At 37.7% G+C, this 20,729-nt stretch overlaps 1 protein-coding gene across 1 annotated transcript in view; it reads right to left on the minus strand.

Moving 5' to 3' along the window:
• The window catches only part of lingo2 (leucine rich repeat and Ig domain containing 2), an 80,427-nt gene extending 62,343 nt beyond the window's left edge, over positions 1–18,084 (minus strand). Inside the window, exon 1 of the mRNA XM_026182363.1 lies at positions 17,780–18,084. The gene's annotated coding sequence lies outside the window, so the exon portion shown is untranslated. The remainder of the gene's footprint in view (positions 1–17,779) is intronic.
• Between the last annotated feature and the right edge of the window lie 2,645 nt (positions 18,085–20,729).

Genomic DNA, 20,729 nt, shown 5'->3' on the forward strand with positions numbered 1-20,729 from the left:
TGAAACCACAGATGTGCATGAAATCTCAAATAATGGTGGAAAAAATGTCACTACCTGAGAAATGCAATGTTAGCTCTCACTGTATTTATCTATCATTGTAGTTTTTGTGTGTTTTATGCATACTAAGTTTTTATAGAAAATGATTTGTAGGTTGGGGGTTTTTTTTTGGCTTTTTGCCTTCATTGCTAGTCTAGTGTTACTTCTTGCTTTAGTACGCCCAGAACCTTGTGAGAGCCACAGTCACTGGTAATCTGTTACTGTTTTACACTTCCAATTTGGCTGGAAGGACAAATTTTCACAGTCTGCATTCATAGTTGGTCCATGTGGATGGCTGATAATCCCTTAAACAATCCATTCAATCCTTCTGAATACATAAAAGATAAACAACAACTGGTTGCAGTGACAAAGCACAAGGTCAACTTGGGCTTCTTTCCTGATTTTCCATTTTCTTGTTTCCTTTTTTTTTAAATACAGCTAAAAACATCGAGATATGCTCCAAAGGCCTTCATTTTCAGGGGAATGGATTATAGTCAACAGTGCCAAAAAGCCGCAGAACTCATTATCTTTTCAAAAGGAGTAAAAAGACAAAATTGTAAGCATTGTTTAATCTATAACTGGAGGTTGGGCTTTACTAAGGGGTCAGTCATGCAAGATTTGCACATTCATGCAAATCCGATAGGCTAATTTTTGGTGATAGAATATTGTGATGAGTCCTCGTTCGGCTGGCAGAGAATGATTGTTGAGTAACTGCTGAAGAGTGATTCTTTTTAAATAAATTACTGTTTAATGACCAAGTGATGACAGTCAGAATTTAATCAGTGACACCAGATAAGGAGCAAACTACATAGGAGATAAATTGGTGCTTCCTTCAGAGCTACTGAGAAAGCCACAAAAATACATTCACAATCTTCAGTGATAATCTGCCCATATCTACATGTTTTTCCACACATAAATGCAACAATCAGCAGGTTGCACATAGGGTTAAATAACTATTCTGTAAAATGTGAAATGAGGTACGACCTGTTCCATTTCTTTTCAGAAACCACTCGCCAATGAACGTCTGCTCTTTTGATGTGGATTACTCTAGACTTGAGAGTGATTTAATGCACTTGAAATGTCACTGTCAAGCTAGAGCCTTACATAGACAATGACATTGTGCTTGGGTACAACTAATTATTTTAAATCAATACAGGAGGACACAGAATGCATTTTCTTCTTCATGTTTCCTTCTCTTCTCTATTACCTCCAATGTGATAAGATTTCTCTTTACAATGAATGGAAATGTCTGGCTTGGAACATCCCCCCACACTTTACAACACATTTCCCCACATATCAATGTACACCCATGGTGTGGGCTGTCACATGGGTAATGAATAGCAGCAATGAGATGCAGGGGAAGTAAGATAAATAAAATAATATATTGCTTTGTCACTGGATTCGTTCAGACTACTTTAACTGGCACACACGTCTTCCTGCTGTCAGCACAATATCTGAGGGAGGAGAGCAGGTAGGCTGCATTATCAAGATATTCATCATCAGGCTGGATGTTAACGTATGCTGGAAGCCCTCTATCTCCATTCGCCACTGCTGCCCTATCATGGTCACTTGACCGGTTAAAATCTGCACCCTATTTGTTTTATTATTACTTTTGACATAATGTAATTTAAATAGTTAAATAGATATACATAGATCATGTATGGAGTCCATATGATCAATGATGAAAGAATGTCATTGTTTTCTTTACCAGATTTCTATGCAAAAAGACATATCTACAGTTGTGATAGTTAATAAAAATTTACAATAATGATTTTGTTTCTTTTTAAATATTATCATTCTCTTTAAAAACAGAGGGACCACTGGGGGTTCCTAAATGAGCATGTTTAACTTAGTTGGTACACAAGATCTATAGATCTCAAGATTTGCAGAGAAAACTTCCTTGAATCTGAAATACAGAAGTAAGTTAAAAGGGGACTATCCCGATTTCAAGTCAGCTCCATTTTTCAGTTAACACAGCGTAATTTCCTTTGGTGTTCAGTAACTAAGGTCCTGCTCTGGGGTGTGTTTTTCTTTATAAAAAAGGTGCTTTTGATCTGCACCATAATGACTCACTGTGTCAATTTTAGTGTCAGAAAAAATAAATAAAATGAAAATATATAACATTAATTGACTAAGTGCCTGTTGGGTGTTAATGTAACAATCATAAAAATTGTGTAAAATGTATTCACATTTTAAACAAGTCAGAGCTCTTCTGGGAAGTAGCTACAGATAATTTTCAAACCATGGTACAGCTTTGATAGCCTGAAGATGCCTAGCATACATCAGCCATCTGTTAGGCAGCTAAATAACAAAACCCACTGATCTGAGCAAGATCTTTCATGACAGGCACACACAGGGATGTGTCAGGAAGGCTTTCTTAGCATTTAAACTTACTCAAGCTTGCTAATTATGTTAAATCAGATCATTTTTCACTTAGAATTACGTAGGTGGGTTATTAAAGGAGAAATATAAGTGTTAATTGCGCTAGGGCAAAAATTAAAAGTTAATTACTTCCTTTACAATGTTTTGAAAATAAACATACTCTATTGTTAAAGTCAAAAAAAGTTAACCCGGCTGCTTCATGATCACATTTTAATCACTGGGTCACCTTAGAGTGTTAGTGCCAAAAAGTCTGCATGATGTTTGACCCAAGCACAGTTGGAGCAACCTAAGCACCCCAGCAGGAAAATAAGAAAACCTTGGCAGGCTCTAAGCATAAACGAAGGAGGGGGAGGTTATGCATCCTCCACACAATGGCTTAGGCGGTGCCCCAGGCCTGTATCTGCTCTCCAGAGGTGCAAAGAACTTTAAAGATAATTAAAACAAGACTCAAGAAGACAACTTTAAGGATAAGACTTCTTACTAGTGACTAAACTAGTTAGTCCTTGAGGAAATATGGATGCAGTCAGAAGTGAAAGATGCTCGGTTTGTTGGTGAATAAAATTGGTTATGTTAAGGAATTGCACATGCACATTGTTAAAGGTTATACACAGAGCTGAAAATATACAACAATATTTGATACAAGCTAGAGACAGGCTCATCATTTCATTTCATTCTTTCTAACTTTGAGATAGATCCAAGTGGAAGTGGATTTCACGTTGCTTGCCAGGAGGGTTATGTTCAGTGTGCAATCATTCCTCTACACTATGAGGTAATAATTAGTAATCTTCAGTGTGCAGCTGTAGAATGTAAGCAGTGCCATCAAAGATCCTTCCTACTTGCATTATAGTACTTCTACATGTTTGTAAAAACAATGTTGACAATACCAATTATCCAGTTGCATTAAAAAAAAAAGATGAATATAAATAAGCTCTATGGTCACTTTAAATACAATGTATTCTTATTTTGCTGCATTCACACACCTGACACTTCTTCTTAAAATATGAATGAAATAAAGAAGCAATAAAGAAATTTTACTAGAAGTTACTTTAGATGTTACAATAAATATGCTGAATCCTCCAAACTTCATTACGAAAGCTACTTACATATGAAGCAACATTGAAAATATTGAGAACATATTAAACAATCATATCCACTCATATCCAATCATATCCTTACCCAGTGATTAACCCTTAAGGTACTTTTCAACATGTTAACAGAGAAATCCTCAAAGCAGTGTCTGGAGCAGTTTGTTTGACACCACTCTTGCCATTTCCAGGCCTTAGTGTCCTAATTATAATGGAACTGCTAATGATGCTCAGTTGTTTGGAGATGAGATAATAAGCTTGGAACATCATTACAAATCCCATGCCATTATACTTTAACTGATTTTAGCTAGAAAATTCAAACACACGTCAATTACTGTGCTGTTTGTGATCCTACTCAAGCTGAAAAATGAATTTCCTCACACCTTTTTACGAATGCTATTCCTCGTTTACAACACAGTTTTTAAATGCCACATTTGTGTCTGTTTATTCCCAAGGATAGTTCTTTTGTTTCATATTTTCCCCTTCATTACACTATTGAAAGTATAGCTGTTATGGATTTCATTACTCTTTATTACTTTATTCTAAAACAAAATTAAACAGAATAAACCTGGTGTGTGCCTTTAGGATAACTGATTTCAGTGAACTGTATTTGGAAATAAATAAGTCACTCATAAACATTATATCTGTCATTTCAGCAGGGGCCATTTAGTGGAGCTAAACATAGTTCAAATAGTGGGCTGTGTGATTTTTATGGCAGAGTAAACCATAATCACCTGTACCAACAAACTGATAATGACCTCACCCTGGCAGTGTTCCTAGCCCATCTCCTTGGGGTAATGACCCCTCAGAGCCTCTGAACTCTCTGTGTATGCTAATGCTACACTGCTCAGAGTTTTACTGTCTTTCCAGCCCACACAGGAGGTCAGGTTCACCTTCAGTCAGGCGTTAAAATGAAGTCCTTTCCCTTACCAAGCCCATCACTCAAGACCATTCGACTCCCAATTGAACACATAAAATGTAGTCTTATGAGCTACCTGCATCATACATTCCCTGTAAATGGAAGATGAAGTCTATCTACAAAGAGGGCGCAGCATGTAAAATGCAATGGTGGAAGAGGGAGGTTCTAAAAGTGCAATATTACAATATTCCAGTAGTGGGTCATTTATCAAGGCAGAGCACAGTACAGCATTTGCAGGCAGTGAGTGAGATCAAAGTGTGCATAGGCTCTTCATATAACAATGTATTCATCATATCTGTCTGTGGTATAGTTCAACCTCTTTGCATAGCTTTCCCAGATTATTCATAGAAATGAATATATATTTCATCAGGCAGATACACATTCAGGGTCAGCCAGAGTGCAGTGCCCGATTCAGGATTTCAGACCCTTTCTCAAGGGCAGTAGTAGTGGATAGAACATATGATACCTTTCAGTCACAATCACAATCAGTGACAGGGATCAGCAAAACTACTGATATGTCAGAAGTTGGCCTACAATCATTATTTCTGCAGAGGGACATTGAAATTAGCATTAGGTTTTATAACCCCTACATGTTGATGCTTGTTTTATAGTAAACTGAATGTATTTCCTGCAGTCAAAAACCAAAACATAAACATGATGATTATGCCACCCTAGTTTGAGTTTTCAGCCTAATTTATTTTTTGAGCCAAAAATGTTAATGAGCAGGAACAGAGTTTGAATATATCAAGATACAAATGTTGCTGTGTGGGCTGGGACAACTGTCACTTTTCCTAAGTGGTAACTTCCTCAGAGCATAACTTTCAATGTGGTCAGAAGATTTAGCCTAGGTATAGTTCTGAAAAGCAGGATGGAATACAAATAGGTGGCTGCAACACGGACAAATTATTTCCAGGAATCCTGCAGTTTAAAAGACCCAGTAACATCCATTTGACTCCAGGATGTTCAGTATTCAGTATTCAGTACAGTAATTTCATTTGGATACTGAGCAGCTTCAGTGAAGCAGAGGTCCCTCTCTCACCTTCAGTGCGGGTTCATGTAGTTCTTGAATAGAGGCTATAGGATGTGTGAAACTGAAGGTTGACGCTCCAGTACCCCTGGCCAGGAAACTGCCTCCCTTTCAATCACCTTATTCAAAGTGTCAGTAAGCTTGTTAACTGCAATATTGCTACCCTGAGTCTAATTTCGTGCATGACATACGTTTGTTTGTTTCATTCCGGCTGCCTCGCTAGCCATTTACTTATCAAAATTTTCACTCAGGCATACTGTAATCACCTGTGCTGGATTTATTCAAGAGCTACAGTGTGACTCTTTTGCTGGTGAAACCCTAACATAAAAGTGGAATCAACATTATGCCCAAAAAACAAACAAAAAAACTCATGAGCATATATATATCTTGTCCTAAAATAGCTTTGGTAGCAACAATATGTCTAACAGCAAAATATAGCAAAAATACCATGAAACTAAAAAAATATAACTAAACAGCAAATCTGCAGGATACAATGAATTCCCCAATTCATATTTAGCCAGATTATTCTCTTCCCCCTCCTGCCCCCCCCCCCCCCCCTCTTTCTTAAATAGATAACTATCATATCTGATATCATATCTCACAGTACAATAATATTGAATGGGTTGCATTGTTGTATTTTGTCATGTTTCTCAGGTCTTTGTCTGAATTTCTACGAACATTATTGCTAAGGATTGTTTTATTGCATTGGAGTCACACTGGGTTAAATATATACACTTGGGTTTTAAGGGGTATTTATGATTTTCTTCTTTTTTTTGGGTTGTATGGAAGCCCCAAACGCAATTTCATTGTTCTTGACAATGACAATAAATAAATAAATACTAAATACTAATACTAAATTAAGATACACAGTCATTGGTTTCAGCAGAAGCTTATTAAAATACTGGCAACAATAGCTAGCTTAACCTATTTTATCTATTGATTGATTTATCTTTCTGAAACCATCACACACCCTATTTTTTGTCTATGTATTTGGGCTGCTGGGTTTCTGCTGAGTTCAGCTGAATGACTATGTGAACCAGTTTGAATATCAGAGAGAGGAGAGCGGAGGGGAAGATGGAAGATCCATGTGGTCCTACGGTGTGGCTTCCCTTCTGCTTTAGTGTCATTAGTGTCATTTTAGTATTTGGGGTATAAACAGTTAAGGGTCCAGGGTACACATCTTCTTCTTCCCTGTAAATTACAGTCCTGTCCAGGGAGCATTATAATATCTTTCAGAAACAGAATGCATTTCAGTTTGTGTTATCATCAAAAGCCAATACTCTACCTGTGCTCCTAACTCAGAATTTGCAGCCGGTACAACTGCTAACTGAAGCTAGTTTACCCTCTCTCAGTAATCCTATCTGTATATAGCCAGATCTCTTACTACTATTGATCTGTATCCCCACTCCCTTTCAACTGCGTTGTGAGAAAATGTTCCATGAAATATTTATTTTCTCTGCATTTCCCCCTCTTCAAATCTGGGCTATTCTTCCCAGTCACACTTGCTGATCCAAGCCATATTTTGAGGCATGGATTTAGCCCTCAGTTGCCTCAGCTTAGTGCATATTATTCAGCAAGTTAGAGCTGCATCACTGCACAGTAAAGGTTGAAATCTAAAGGAACATAAACACGGTCCTCGTGGCCATTGTAGACAGCAATGTCATGAATGTTATTACTCCCATCCACCTTCTAAGGCCTGATTATGTTCCACTGTAGCAAACAGGGAGAAACATTTGAATGCACACATATGATTAATGTAGATCTTTTTAGGGATAGATTGTTACCTCATTTAGAATACTTTATAATAAACTAATTTTTTTTAATCCCTAAATAAAAAAAAAAAACATTGATCAGATTATTGATTAGATTATTCTCTAGATTTTTCTTTAATAAACATTGACTGCCGGTGCAGCCCCTCTCTAGCTTCTGCTCGGTGGCTACTGGGTGACGCCTCTTCTGGGGATCCGCAGCCCTTCCCATAAGGGTGGCACAGATGCCCCTCCGGTGGTCCTCCTTGGGCTCTCGCACTCTGGGGCCTCTAGATGTCTGGGGCCTGGATCTCCTCCATGCCTGCTTCATGCCCTGGGGGACGGGGCTATGGCTCTCTACATCCTCTTGCAGACCATTACATGTGGAAACCATTTGAATACAAGCGCGCTGATCCACACAGGTGTGCACACGCGTGTTCACTGTTCGTAGACTTACATTACACCTTTCTTGGCTGCTACTTCAAAGCACATTGTGCGCTGTCTGTCCTGCGTGCTGCACAACAACACTGAATATTTAGTATTTACTGCTGTTTACACTTAGCTAGATTAATGCGATGGTGTTGTGTTTAGTATGTTGATTTGGGTTTTTTTGCTTGTTTTCTATTCTTTCTCTCTCAACAGGTGATCCAGGAGATTTTATTTTATTTTTATTTTTTTCCCCCCTTTCTCACTGCCCCTCTCCCCTGCTGTTTTTCTTTTCCTTCCTCTTTCTTTCTCCCTTTCCTATCCCTCACTCATGTCTGTCCCGTCTGTAACAACTGAAAATAAAAGAAAATAAATAATAAAAACAAAGGTCGATCAAATGGACCAATACGGCAATGCCACGATGATCCATTTGGCAAAATAAATCCATTGGGTATCCTTGTTGGTCTTCAGACAACAATTCTGACGGCTAAAGAACCAAATGGGACAGGCAAAAAAAAACAAAAAAACGGGACATATATTTTTGAACCACATACAGTATATGTGTATCTTGTGCATAACAGTCAATCAATCGATCTTTAGACAGATAGATTTAATCATTAGTTATGATGAACCTTTGGCTTTCTTCCATAGTCTATTTTATCCTTTCTTCCTCCTCCACTGCAGATGGCTGTGTCTCCCTCAGCTTAGTTCTGCCAGAGGTTTCTCTGGCAGAACTAAGCTGAACTCTATTATTGTAGGTTCTTTACCCTACAATATAAAGCACCTTGAGGTAAATATTGTCGTGATTAGGTGGGGCATATATGTGTATGTGTGTATATATATATATATATATATATATATATATAATATGTGTGTGTGTGTGTGTGTGTGTGTGTGTGTGTGTGTGTGTGTGTGTGTGTGTGTGTGTGTGTGTGGAGAGAGAGAGAAAGTGAAAGCCAGAGAAAGATCATGGCCTCCATAAATTGTAAAGCACACATAAATTAAACATCAAATTGAAGTTTATGATAGTTGCTCACAGTTGGGCTGAAAGCTAAAAGCCTTGCATTTCCTCTGGAGAAACCAAAGCAAACAAAGAAACCCTGTTTTGTGTTTGTTGTATGTACTATATAGCAGCAGTATGTAGTAATTGTGGGCTTTGTGACAGGACAAAGGTTCAGCACCATCTAATTAAGACCTACATTCTTTATGCTTTTATTCACCTCTGCTGTCTTCAAAGGTTAGAACTCCCTATCATCTTATTTTGAGCCTAGAATCCCTTCATGCTGCATATGAGTTTACACTTATGGAGGCTGAACAGATGCACTACAAATTGGCTGGTTACCACAGTTAGTGGTGGACCACTGGAGAATTACTTCAATGCCTGAATACATAAATTACTGATGATAAAAAGGCACCCATGAAAATGGCACCTGCATTATGGGTGCCATTTTCATGGCACCCATAATGCCATGTAGACCATGTGTGATATAACATGGTCTACAATTAATAACTATGCTCAGAGGTGCCATTACTATCATGACATATTGGGAGCATCTGAGAATCTTTATGTTGTCAAATAACTGCATCAATCAAGTTATTTTAGAATAAATTATTATAAGATATGAAAAAAGGTCCTGCAAAAGTGTTACAGTCCAGTTAATGGGCTGCCTTTTAATCATAAAAACAAAAAGGTGAGTGCAAATTTTAATAGTTGACAAAGATACACCGAGTACACACAAAATGCGGTTTTCAAATCATTTATTAAAGCAAAAAAAGCTATTCAAACCTACATGGCCCTGTTTGAAATAATAACCCTCCTAAATCAAAATTTAATTGTGATTAACATTATTTAGAAAACTGAGTTCAATTAACTAGCCACACCAAGGCCTGGTTAACAGTCAATGCATTACATGCTGACCCCAAAATATCTGTTAAATAGACCTATCTGACAAAGTGAAGTACAGAGCTAAAAAAACAACCATTATTCCATAATCTACAGAAACAGAAGAGAAATAAAATCAATGACATCTATCAGTCATCGGTGTCATAATTGATTGAACCATGAATTGTGCACTCTACCAAAAAATCCTGAAAGATAATGTCTGACCATCAGTTTTGCACCCTAAAGCTCAAGGACATTCGCGTTACGCTGCAAAACACACCAGTAAGTCCACCTCTGAATGGCTCAAAAAAAAACCCCCCAAAATGATGGTTTTGGGATGGCTACTTAAAGTCTGGATTTAAATCAGATTAAGATGTGTTTATGTTGTTGTGCTCATCCTCTTTTGTTGGCATTATTAATCCAATTCAATTTCAAATCAATTTTATTTATTTAGTGCCAAATCACAACAGTAGTCACCTCAAGGCACTTCATATTGTAAGTAATAACCCTACAATAATGGAGGGGGAAAACTCAAAACATTAAATGACCCCCTTTGAGAAAGCAGTTGGCAACAATGGGAAGGAAAAACTCCTTTTTAACAAGAAGAAACCCCCAGCAGAACCAGGCTCAGGGAGGGACGGCCATCTGCCGTGACCAGTTGGGGATGAGGGAGGAAGACAGGATAAAAGACACACTGTGGAAGAGAGCCAGAGATTCATAATAATGAATGATTAAATATAGAGTGGTGTATAAACATATAGTGAGTGAAAAAGGTGAGTGAAGAAGAAACACTCAGTGTATAATGGGAAGTCCCCAGAAGCCTGAGCCTACTGCAGCATTACCAAGGGAGGGTTCAGGGTCACCTGATCTAACCTCAACCATGTTTTAGCAAAAAGGAAAGTTTTAAGCCAAATCTTAAAGGCAGAAAACTGGGAGCTGGTTCCACAGAAGAGGGGGCTGAAAGCCTACTTTTAAGTATACGAGGCACCACAAGTAAGCGGGCAGTCTAAGTGCTAGCGGTCTATTAATGTGATTGATACTATATATCTTTAAGATAATGTGGGGCTTGATTACTCATGACCCTGTGACACAATACATACATTTATGCAAAAACAATAATAGTAGAAAGGAAAACAATAACATGAACAAAAACAACGCATAAAAAGAAGTTGACAAACCAAAGGAGCCTATAGAGAGTTTGTAGAGCGTTTTTTTTGGCAAAGCAAATGTGTTTGGCACAACAGGGCATTGAAAAAAAGAAGATTCATCACAATCTCAGGAACACAGAGGCTGGCATTATGTTAAAGAGGCAGTTCATTCTCAAATACTCTCCAGTGTGGCTGAATTAAAACAATTCTGCAAAGAAGAGTGGGCCAAAATTCCTCCACAGCGATGTGAAAGAGCCATTGCGAGTTATCTCAAATGCTTGATTGCAGTTTTTGCTGTTGGCATAGCCAGTTATTAGGCTTAGGGGGCAATTACTTTTTCAAATCGGGCCAGGTAGGTTTATTATTATTATTATTTTTTTTTTTACCTTACACATTGTTTTTAATGAGGTCATCTCTGCTTAATATTAAAATATTTTTGATAATATATAAAAGATTTGTGTGATAAATATGTTAGAGGTAAGAAATCAAGAAGGGGGAAAATACTTTTTGATGGCACTGATTTTTGACCCTCTGATTTCTGTTAGAATGGTGACACTGATATTCTACATACAGATATGACTTTTTGCATAGTCTTTTGATGCTAAACTGTTTGGAGTTTTTGACAGTTCACCCCGTAATTATTTCTTTTAATTAATTAATTAGATTTTTGATATGGCACAGTCTGTCTGTCTAGTTAGGCCACAGAAGTGCATGTCCTTCTGCTGGTGCATTCTTAATTATGGCTTTAGTGATATTGAGGCTGACATTTAAGATCCCTTCATGCCTGTGTTTTTTGAAAGACCTGAATAAGGCCCATCTGGTCTAAGTAGGACACTGGGGATGACAGTGTGCCAGCATGTTAATATGTTCTCACACAGATGCGGGGGCTGCTGTGTTAAAGAGATGATGATGACACTCCCAGTCACGTTCACTCACTTAGCAAAAGTTGTCTCCTCTTGATCATTCTTGACAGTAACAAAAAGGGTGAATATTCTCTAATCAAGGCCAAAAATTCTGATCACTGCTGGCATTTCCCTAATCACCCACATAATAGCATTTGGAGGACAGTGTCAGAGGATAATGGAAGGTTAGCCATACTAAACAATAAGAAATAACAGGTGTATTTCAAAAATGGCAAATCCATTAACTCAAAGATGTCATGTAGGCTCCAGAAGTACTGGTGGCACAAAATTTATTTTTTGACATATAGGTTTTCATAGCTTACATTAATTATCTTTAATAAATTTAATTAACAATCCAGTTACTCATTTTTCCTTTATACAAGGTTAAGAAAAAATGTGCTATCCTACCGTACCATCTTAATATTTCATGGCAACAGGCTATCTAAACAATTCAAGGTTAGTACGAGCTAGTAGGTTCTTGGCTATGTCTGTTATGCATAGACACAACACTGGCTCATTTCTTGAGTTAGGTGTCATTTTTAGGCTTTAAGAGGCTATCTACTTACAATAGAAATTCTAAAAGTCTAAAGTCATCATTGACGTTTCAAGGCAGCTCATGTGTTTTCCTGTTTCCGATATACTGTCTCACACACATAATTCAATAAATTACATTGTCCACAAATGAAAAGAAGATGAAACTACGAGAAAGAAAAGGGGAAACATTATCCAGAATAAATCAGAAGTTGGTGTAGTAAAAGGAATTGAGCATGCTTGCTGGTTTATCCCTGTCTGCAGTAAACAGTTTTAGCTCTCCAAACCAGTCTCCTTGCTGTGTTCTCCCTTTGAAACAGCAGCCAGGCTTTCCATTAAGTGTCAATGTGCTATTGAAGCCTTCCTCTTTCACAAAGATTATGTTTCACTTTCATATCTGAAAGTGTGCAGCCAGATCTAATAATACCATATCGAAATTGATGTTGGGGAAAATTTACTACTTTGTTGGAGAAAGAAAACAATGAGAACACAAAAAAAGAACACAAATCATGTCCTCTATCCCCAAATGTCACCACCAGATTCTTTAATACCAATGAATAAACACTCATTTTTTTGTGTCACTTGAATATAAAAGCTCCACCAGAGTTCTCCGGTTGATCTGATATCCTCGTGTTGGTGTTGTTCCCAGATCATCATACTAAATGTTGTTCCAGGATCAACATTGCAAGTGACCAATCAGAATGTTGTGACGTCATACTTTTGCGACTTTGGGAAAAAGCGGCGTAAAACAAAAAACTGTTCTAAAGCTGCGTGAAACCGCCTCTGTCCGCCGATCAACGGACCCTGACCCTAACCCTAACCCTTTAATAAACAGTAAGCAGAATTGATATTGTCCTTGCAACATTGGAATTTCATAAATGCACGAATGGCTTGGCGCACAAAAGAATAACGTCACAACAATGTGATTGGTCACTTGCAATGTTGAACCTGGAACAACATTTTCATGATGGTCTGGGAACAACACCAACACGAGGATATCAGATCATCCGAGTTCTCCTGTCACCTGGAAATGTGGCAGGTAAGTATGTTTAAGAGTAACCCTGAAGACATCCTGAAATGCATGTCCCAACTAAGGCTAACTTCTTATCCTAAATGAGAAGATGGTCCTAAAGGGAGGTAATAAAGACCTATAAGCCACTTCCTGCTGAGATGTGTGGAAACAGTACCCTTTATAATAAAGGCTAGTTGCTGCATTTAAAATCTCCTTTTTATGACAGAAAGGAATTAGTCACAATCACCCACCTTGGGAATGTTCATAGGCTTATGCAAAGGTTATATGCAGTACAAACCCTTCAAATCCACAGCCATAGGTACAATTTCAAGGACAACAAGGACATATACATAAAAACAAAATAACTGCAATTCTCAAAGTATTGCTAATAATTTGCTTTTCTTAAAGTGAATGCCTAATAAATCTCATGAGCCACTTAATTATTAGCACAAAGCATTTACCTCAATCCAATATTACAATGTATTGATGACATGAACTATATCTGATGTTAATGATAATGATGTTACAGACTGTGTTTTCCTGTCTCTTCTGTGATTTCCACACTGATTTTCTATGTAATATTCTTGTAGCTTTTTAAAGGAGCAGAAATTTGAAAGTGTGAAGTTAGTTCATCCAAAGTTTAGAATAAGCAGAAAGAATGTTACTACAAAAGCTGGAATGATTAATAGTCGAGACAATACTAGTCTAATGAGCAACGTTTGTTCTGGTACACCACCGAAACTGATCAACGTGGAAATATGATGAAGGTGGCATTAAGCCACTATTAGAAAGAAAGGATGTTCTGAATCTAATATATAATTGTCTACTTTTAGCTTGTGGAATCAAGTGCCACAAGTACTGAGCCCACATGATGCAACGTGCTGAAACCAATCAGGAATAAAAACTTTAGTACTCTGCTCTGGAGTTTTAGTTTCCCTCTTTCTTTATAATTGATTACAGATGTTACAGTTTATGAGGCAATTGCATTTAACAAGACTTTAGCATAAACAACAACAGCTGGATGATCAGCTGCTGAATCCAGATGTATGGGAAGTTGAAAACAGACACATCAAACTTTGTCTCAATGAAGTATTCTGAAAGAACAAGACATCTTGATTTAGATGCAAAACACAGTCCCATGCATGGCTGGCTCCTCCCATGAGGGGCCAGAAGATTAAGATTTAATGGTGATACTGAGGGAATGACACTATCTGTCTGCATACTCCCATCTCTTCACACAACATCACGTCTGCTGCCTTTCTACCTTATTCTCTCATCAAACAAAATTGCAGATGCATTTTCCTACAAAGCCATGCCATACAAGTATGTGTGCATGCCATAAATGACTGTATGCACATGCACGTGCAAATTTACATACTCTTATAAAAACTCTGACAAAAGCTCTGCTACAGGCAGGGGGAATCAGCTGTAAATTAAAACTCTTGTCAAGATTATCTTTTTGTAGCATGAAAAATGGAATTGGCTTAAAAAGTGTTGGATCGGCACTCAACATGTCTGGCAAAGCAAACGTGACTGAAGGGAATGCTCTGATTTAAACATACATAAAAAAATAGCCATTATTGCCCCTTTTGCATTGATATTATCAGTATAGACTGTCAAACTCAACTAATGCATTACACACAAGGAGTATTGCTGTCTGGATCATCTTTATTGTCTGGTGACTTAAAAAGGGCAACATTGTTCTCTAGGTCTACAAGAGAAAGAAAAAGAGAAATCAATAATGTTTCAGTTTACAGCTAATAAAAGTCAATATTGCATCCACACAAAAGAACTGCATGCCTCAATTGCAAGGGCCACATTTGAGAAATTCAGATGCAACCAACTAGTTAATAATAGAAGGGTGAAAATCTAAGTGTAATGACTTCCTTTCTTAAACCAATATTCTTTATAATATATGAAGTAGTGAGAAGTAAAACTGACAGATCAGTTTTCAGTTGAATTTAAGGGGTCAAGCCTAATGACAATGGATCTCATGTTTTGCACATCTGTAACAACCTTATAAACTAAATTGGATCGACACAAAGAACATTTGCCTATATAGCCATATTTCTCATATGTCTAACTGCAGCATGTTATCTTACAATGATTCAGTATAGTAAATATAGTCTATAGTAATAGCTATCGTGCACGCATGACTAAACAACTGCTTAACTTACAGACCATTTAGCATTCTTGTGACACATGGAAATAAGAACACAAGCCAAGGGATAACCTTTGAATGACTTTTCCTACACTACCCGCAAAAAAATAAAAAAAAATAAATACACAGTACCAGAAATCCATGACTGTAAATTATTTATGATTCATAGGTGCTGTCTCAGAAGCTGTGAAGAATTCACAGACTCATTGTAAATTTAAAGGATGCTCTCAGCGTGAGCAAAAGCCCAGGTTGACAGTGAAAAACCTTTTTCTCAGATGGGACATATCCTGCTGCTTTGACCTGTTTGTCCTGGCAGCATTGATGGGGAATTGAGCCATTATTCACCATTAATTTGTGGTTCAATGGTCAGAGAGGCTGTAGCAGGGGACACTGACTCAACATTGCCATGGTGACATGGAGTACAGAAAGGAAATTAAACTGTAGGACACAAACAAGTCTAGTGTCACAAAGCTAAAAGTGCCTATATAGAGTCCAACAAAGCTCTTTAGGGTAAATACCATTAAATAGGACAATGGCATACTTTTTTACTCAAAGCACAAGCATATCGATTTGAAGACTCAGTAGAGTCGCATTTAAAATTGGGCTCTATGCAGTGATGACTAATGAACAACAAGAGGTTTGTGGGAATGACAAAGAGCTGAAATGACTGGGTGAAAATCATCTGCGGAGGTTCAAAATGTTAGCAGGTAGACAGTAACACCTCATGTCACCCCGACCTTGCAAAGACCACTTACAAGTTTTTTTTTTCATGGTTGGCCAATTCTCCTTCAAAATGAAATAAAATAATCTAAAACTAAAATTTGATTTCCTGAAGTAAAGCTCCTGTTGACACAAGCTGTTGTGGCCAGATATCAAATTGGACAGAGCACATGGAAGCCAGATCAGTTAAAGGCTGAGCTAGACCTTGATGCAAACAATACTGTGCAGTGTCACTGAGACAAATGACAGAAACATGGGCAAATGCAACTGAATAAACTGTTTTATTCAGTTATTGATCTTACCAAAACTATAATGTCACTACTATAATACATTGCTTATGTGAATTTAACCCTTTAAGACCTACCATAGAACCAAGTCCACCAGAGCTTATATTATATTTTTACATGTTGTAGAGCCATTTCTGGGAGCATTTCAAGTTGATATACATCAATACAACAATTATAGCCCAAATTTTAATAATATGTATGCATTAAGTGCATAGTAATTACATAAATTGCAAAAAAGTGCAATAAACTACAAAAAATTAGAAAATCGTTGTTGTTTTTTTTAAATATATATTTCTAGTTAGAGAAATTTAAGAGGCTTATCCCTCAAAACTGTAAATACAAAAAAGTTGCACAAAATACTTTCCCACCACAGGAAATTTATTTTAACTGTCTTCATAGTTTTATTTTTGAAATACACCAATTTTTATATACTGCAGGAAAAACTAAAATAAATACTATAATGCAAATTTGCAAAAAAAACAGCATATGCATCAAAATAAACTATTTCCAGCAGTGCAATATGAGTCCTAAGCATCCCAGAAATGACACAGAAAGTCATAAAGTCAAACACAAGTGTAGGCTCATAAGGCCCTAATGGTAAAAAACTACATTTCCGCAAAATGACGTCACTTCCGGTTCCGGGCAGGTCATGGCGGACATGCGATAGTTCGTGCTGATGAACGTAGGAAGTGTTACAAACAGCTGATCGGATCGGCAAAGTGTGTTTCTGGAATATTATGTTTTTGTTGCTGCAAGTGCTTTTTATGCAGTTTTTGCAAAGCTATATGTGGAAGGAAACTGTGACTTAGGACAAGCTGATGGCATAAGATACAACAGCTCTGGTTTCAAATGCAAAACAAATTATTGCGCTAGCTTACGTGGTTGCAGTGCTACCGGGATTTTAAAAAAGTTATGCAAAATGGAGCGTGCCCGCTCCGACCAGCTTTAAAGGGTTAACTTAAACTAAATATGATATGGAAAGTATGGCAAAACCATATATGATATGAACAGTGTGCATAAAATTACTAATTAATAATAACTTGATATGGTACAACTTGTAAACAAAACATATTAGTAAAATCTGCTGACAAATACAATTAATTAGCTTAACAACATGCTGGCTATCAAATAACAATGAAACCATCACACTTATGTAAGGCAGATAATCTTGTAGAACCTGAAAACTGAAACTGTTGTTATTGTTGTTGTTGTTGTTGTTGTTGTTTTTTACCAGTCGAACAACTTTAATTCACAGACCGCACCACCAAATTCTTCAAATATCCCATTCAAAAGATGCACAAGTTCACATTTTTAGTGAAGAAATTAATCAAAAATGAGTTCTGAGGTGAAAAGTTTACACCAAAAATTGTTGGCTGTAGCCAGAAAAGTTGAACACACTCTTGCATATTTACATATTTTATTAACTGTGGAAAATCAAGATAGAATCGCTATGAAAGAGAAAGGTATGTTGCAGTGAAAAGTATGCAGAGCCTATTTGAGGCTAGCTGCTTACCACTTTGAGAAGCAATCATCCCCGCAGCCATGGCCTGTTCTTTTCTCTCTTCTTTTGGTGTGGTCGTCCCTTTTTTTCTTGTTTTATCTAGAAAAAAATAGCGAAATATAACCATGAATCATGGCTAAGTTTATGACCACAGTGACAATCAGCAACTAGAATGTCAACATTTCCAAAGTAAAATCCCTAAACAAACCAACAAACGTCAAATTAGATGGTGGATACATCATGCCTTGGACTTTGTTATTAAACTGTCACATAATGCAGCATGTTTTAATGAGTGGTGAAAAAAATAAAGCACAAACCGAAAGTAGGGGTTAAAAACAACAACAATCATTTAACCAGTAGTGAGAAAACTAAATATAACAACATATAAAGAACTGAATCTACATTCATTTTCAGTTTCAAGCTTTGTATCTCCTAGGAACAGCATTGCTTTCACAGTTTTTCCTAAAATTGTCTTTGCCTGTCTGTGGCATATTTATGTGATCGGTACTTCATGTACTTGGAGAGAACAGGTTGGAGATTCATCCAAATGAGGTTGTGCACATACAATTCTTGGATTTGTAACAAAAATGTTAAAGATTTAATACTTTTGAGCCAAGACAGGGTATTTTTAAACTGACATAAAAAAAAAATTGTGTTGTTTTAACATGCTGAAAAATGTGAAGCCTTGATTTACTGAGTCAGACCCTGAGTCATTTCACACAGCATCCATTGTGTTTACATTCTCTAACTAGATGCAAAATAACACATAAATCAGATGTTTGATAAAAGCTGGTAACCTGCTACATGTCAGAGACATGAGATTATCTGGGATTACTGTGAGTCATCACCTACTTTCCATTTTTTTAAATTGCGTTTATACCAATGATGTGTGTGTGTGTGTATATATATATATATATATATATATATATATATATATATATATATATACACACACACATATATATATATATATATATATATATATATATATATATATATATATATATATATACATATAGTTCTTAAAATGCATTTGGTTATGATGTTCAGTTTGATATGGAGTACATAAATTGGAAGTTGGGATTTGTGTCGTGCATGTGGGTACATGGATTGCTGTTCAAGTATCTGTTTCAGAATCTTTCGAATTTCCAAGTTCCTAATAAACGGCATGTGGTGCAAAATGAACACTGGCCGCTTCTCACTACTTTCCTTCTATAATGAGACCCCTTATCCAAACTACAGAAGGAAACACAAAGGATAGTGATTATGCAATAGGCGTGTCTGAGTTGCTAATGTGGTGGTGATGAGAGAGGGAGAGAGAGAGGAGGGAGCTATCTACTCCAAGTCCAAAGGCAGTGAGATTAAATAAAAGTTTTACTCAGGACACTCTTGTTAAAATCACTCTTGACACCCTGCACTATTAGTACGCCATTAAGAGTTCAAGGACAATAGCTGTCCTGTTTTTTGATCATTTATCCCTTGGATCCCCTCGTTAAGCCTGAACCCAGTTCCTCACAATGGCCACAGAATATTGATGGGTTGAAAGGATGATTTTGCTGAATTCATAATAATCCTCTTCTTGTCTGTTCTTGATAATACAGATGAGCTAGTCTTTGACATTCCAGAGTGAAAGGTTAATTGCCTGATGCTGATCTAAATCTCTCAATAAACTTAATATTTTATAGTGGGGCGATCGTGGCTCAAGAGTTGGGAGTTCGCCTTGTAATTGGAAGGTTGCCGGTTCGAGCCCCGGCTTGGACAGTCTCGGTCGTTGTGTCCTTGGGCAAGACACTTCACCCATTGCCTACTGGTGGTGGTCAGAGGGCCCGGTGGCGCCAGTGTTCGGCAGCCTCGCCTCTGTCAGTGCGCCCCAGGGTGGCTGTGGCTACAATGTAGCTGCCATCACCAGTGTTTGAATGTGTGCGTGAATGGGTGGATGACTGGATATGTAAAGCGCTTTGGGGTCCTTAAGGACTAGTAAAGCGCTATATAAATACAGGCCATTTACCATTCAAACAATACTAAAGGCTCTTCTTTTTCATTGCATCCAGAAGGCATCCTGTTCAGATACTCAAACCACCTCAGCTATCTCATGGTGACATGGCAGAACCCAGGTAGTGACCTGAGCACATCGGAGCAGTATACATCACGTGATAGAGCGGCTGTTGTGTGCTAGACCTGTCGGCAGTCTGGAGTTCACACTGAAAGCATGTGGAGCCACGCTACACGCTGCCAAACCAGGTGTTATGCAAAGGTAGGTATCCGGACAAAATTTGTTCCCCCTGCGTCGCGAGCATTCGCTGGGCCCGGAGTGCAGATCAAATCAAGTGCTTTGCACTGACGCTCAGCTTTCTCTTCACCACAACCGACCAGCACACCGTCCACATCACTACAGATGCTGCACAAATCCACAATTCAATCTATTCTTGTTGATTGACAAATTTTAAGATCCTCCACCTGGGGCAGCTACTTGTCCTTGATCCAGAGTGCACACACCATTCTTTTTTTTTTGGGTGAGAACCATGGCCTCAGATTTGGTAGGGCTAATTCTCATCCAACCCACTTCATATTCAGCTGCAAACGGCCTCAGTGCAAGTCACTGCCTGATGAAACAAGGAGAACTACATCATCTGCGAAAGATCCTGAGTCCACCACACCTGACATGCTCCACCTTCCACCTCATGACTGAGCCTAGAAATTCTGTCTTTAAGAATTGTGATTAAAATTGTTAAGACCCATGACAGAGACCAACACCCACCAGGAATGACAGCAATGGAGCTTTTCTTCTTTACAATGACTGGCAGAGGTACCCTAACTACCTCAGCACTGTGTGATAGGGCCAATGGGAAACATTAACTGAATAAATAGTTCACTATTAAAACTATACAGGTGGAATTGGGTGCGTTTTACTGGAGCCCCTGGGGACCCCATGACATTTGCATTATTAAAAACCACTAATCAA

The sequence above is a fragment of the Astatotilapia calliptera genome, chromosome 2, assembly GCF_900246225.1.
Source record: "Astatotilapia calliptera chromosome 2, fAstCal1.2, whole genome shotgun sequence".
In the NCBI taxonomy this organism is placed as follows: domain Eukaryota; kingdom Metazoa; phylum Chordata; class Actinopteri; order Cichliformes; family Cichlidae; genus Astatotilapia; species Astatotilapia calliptera.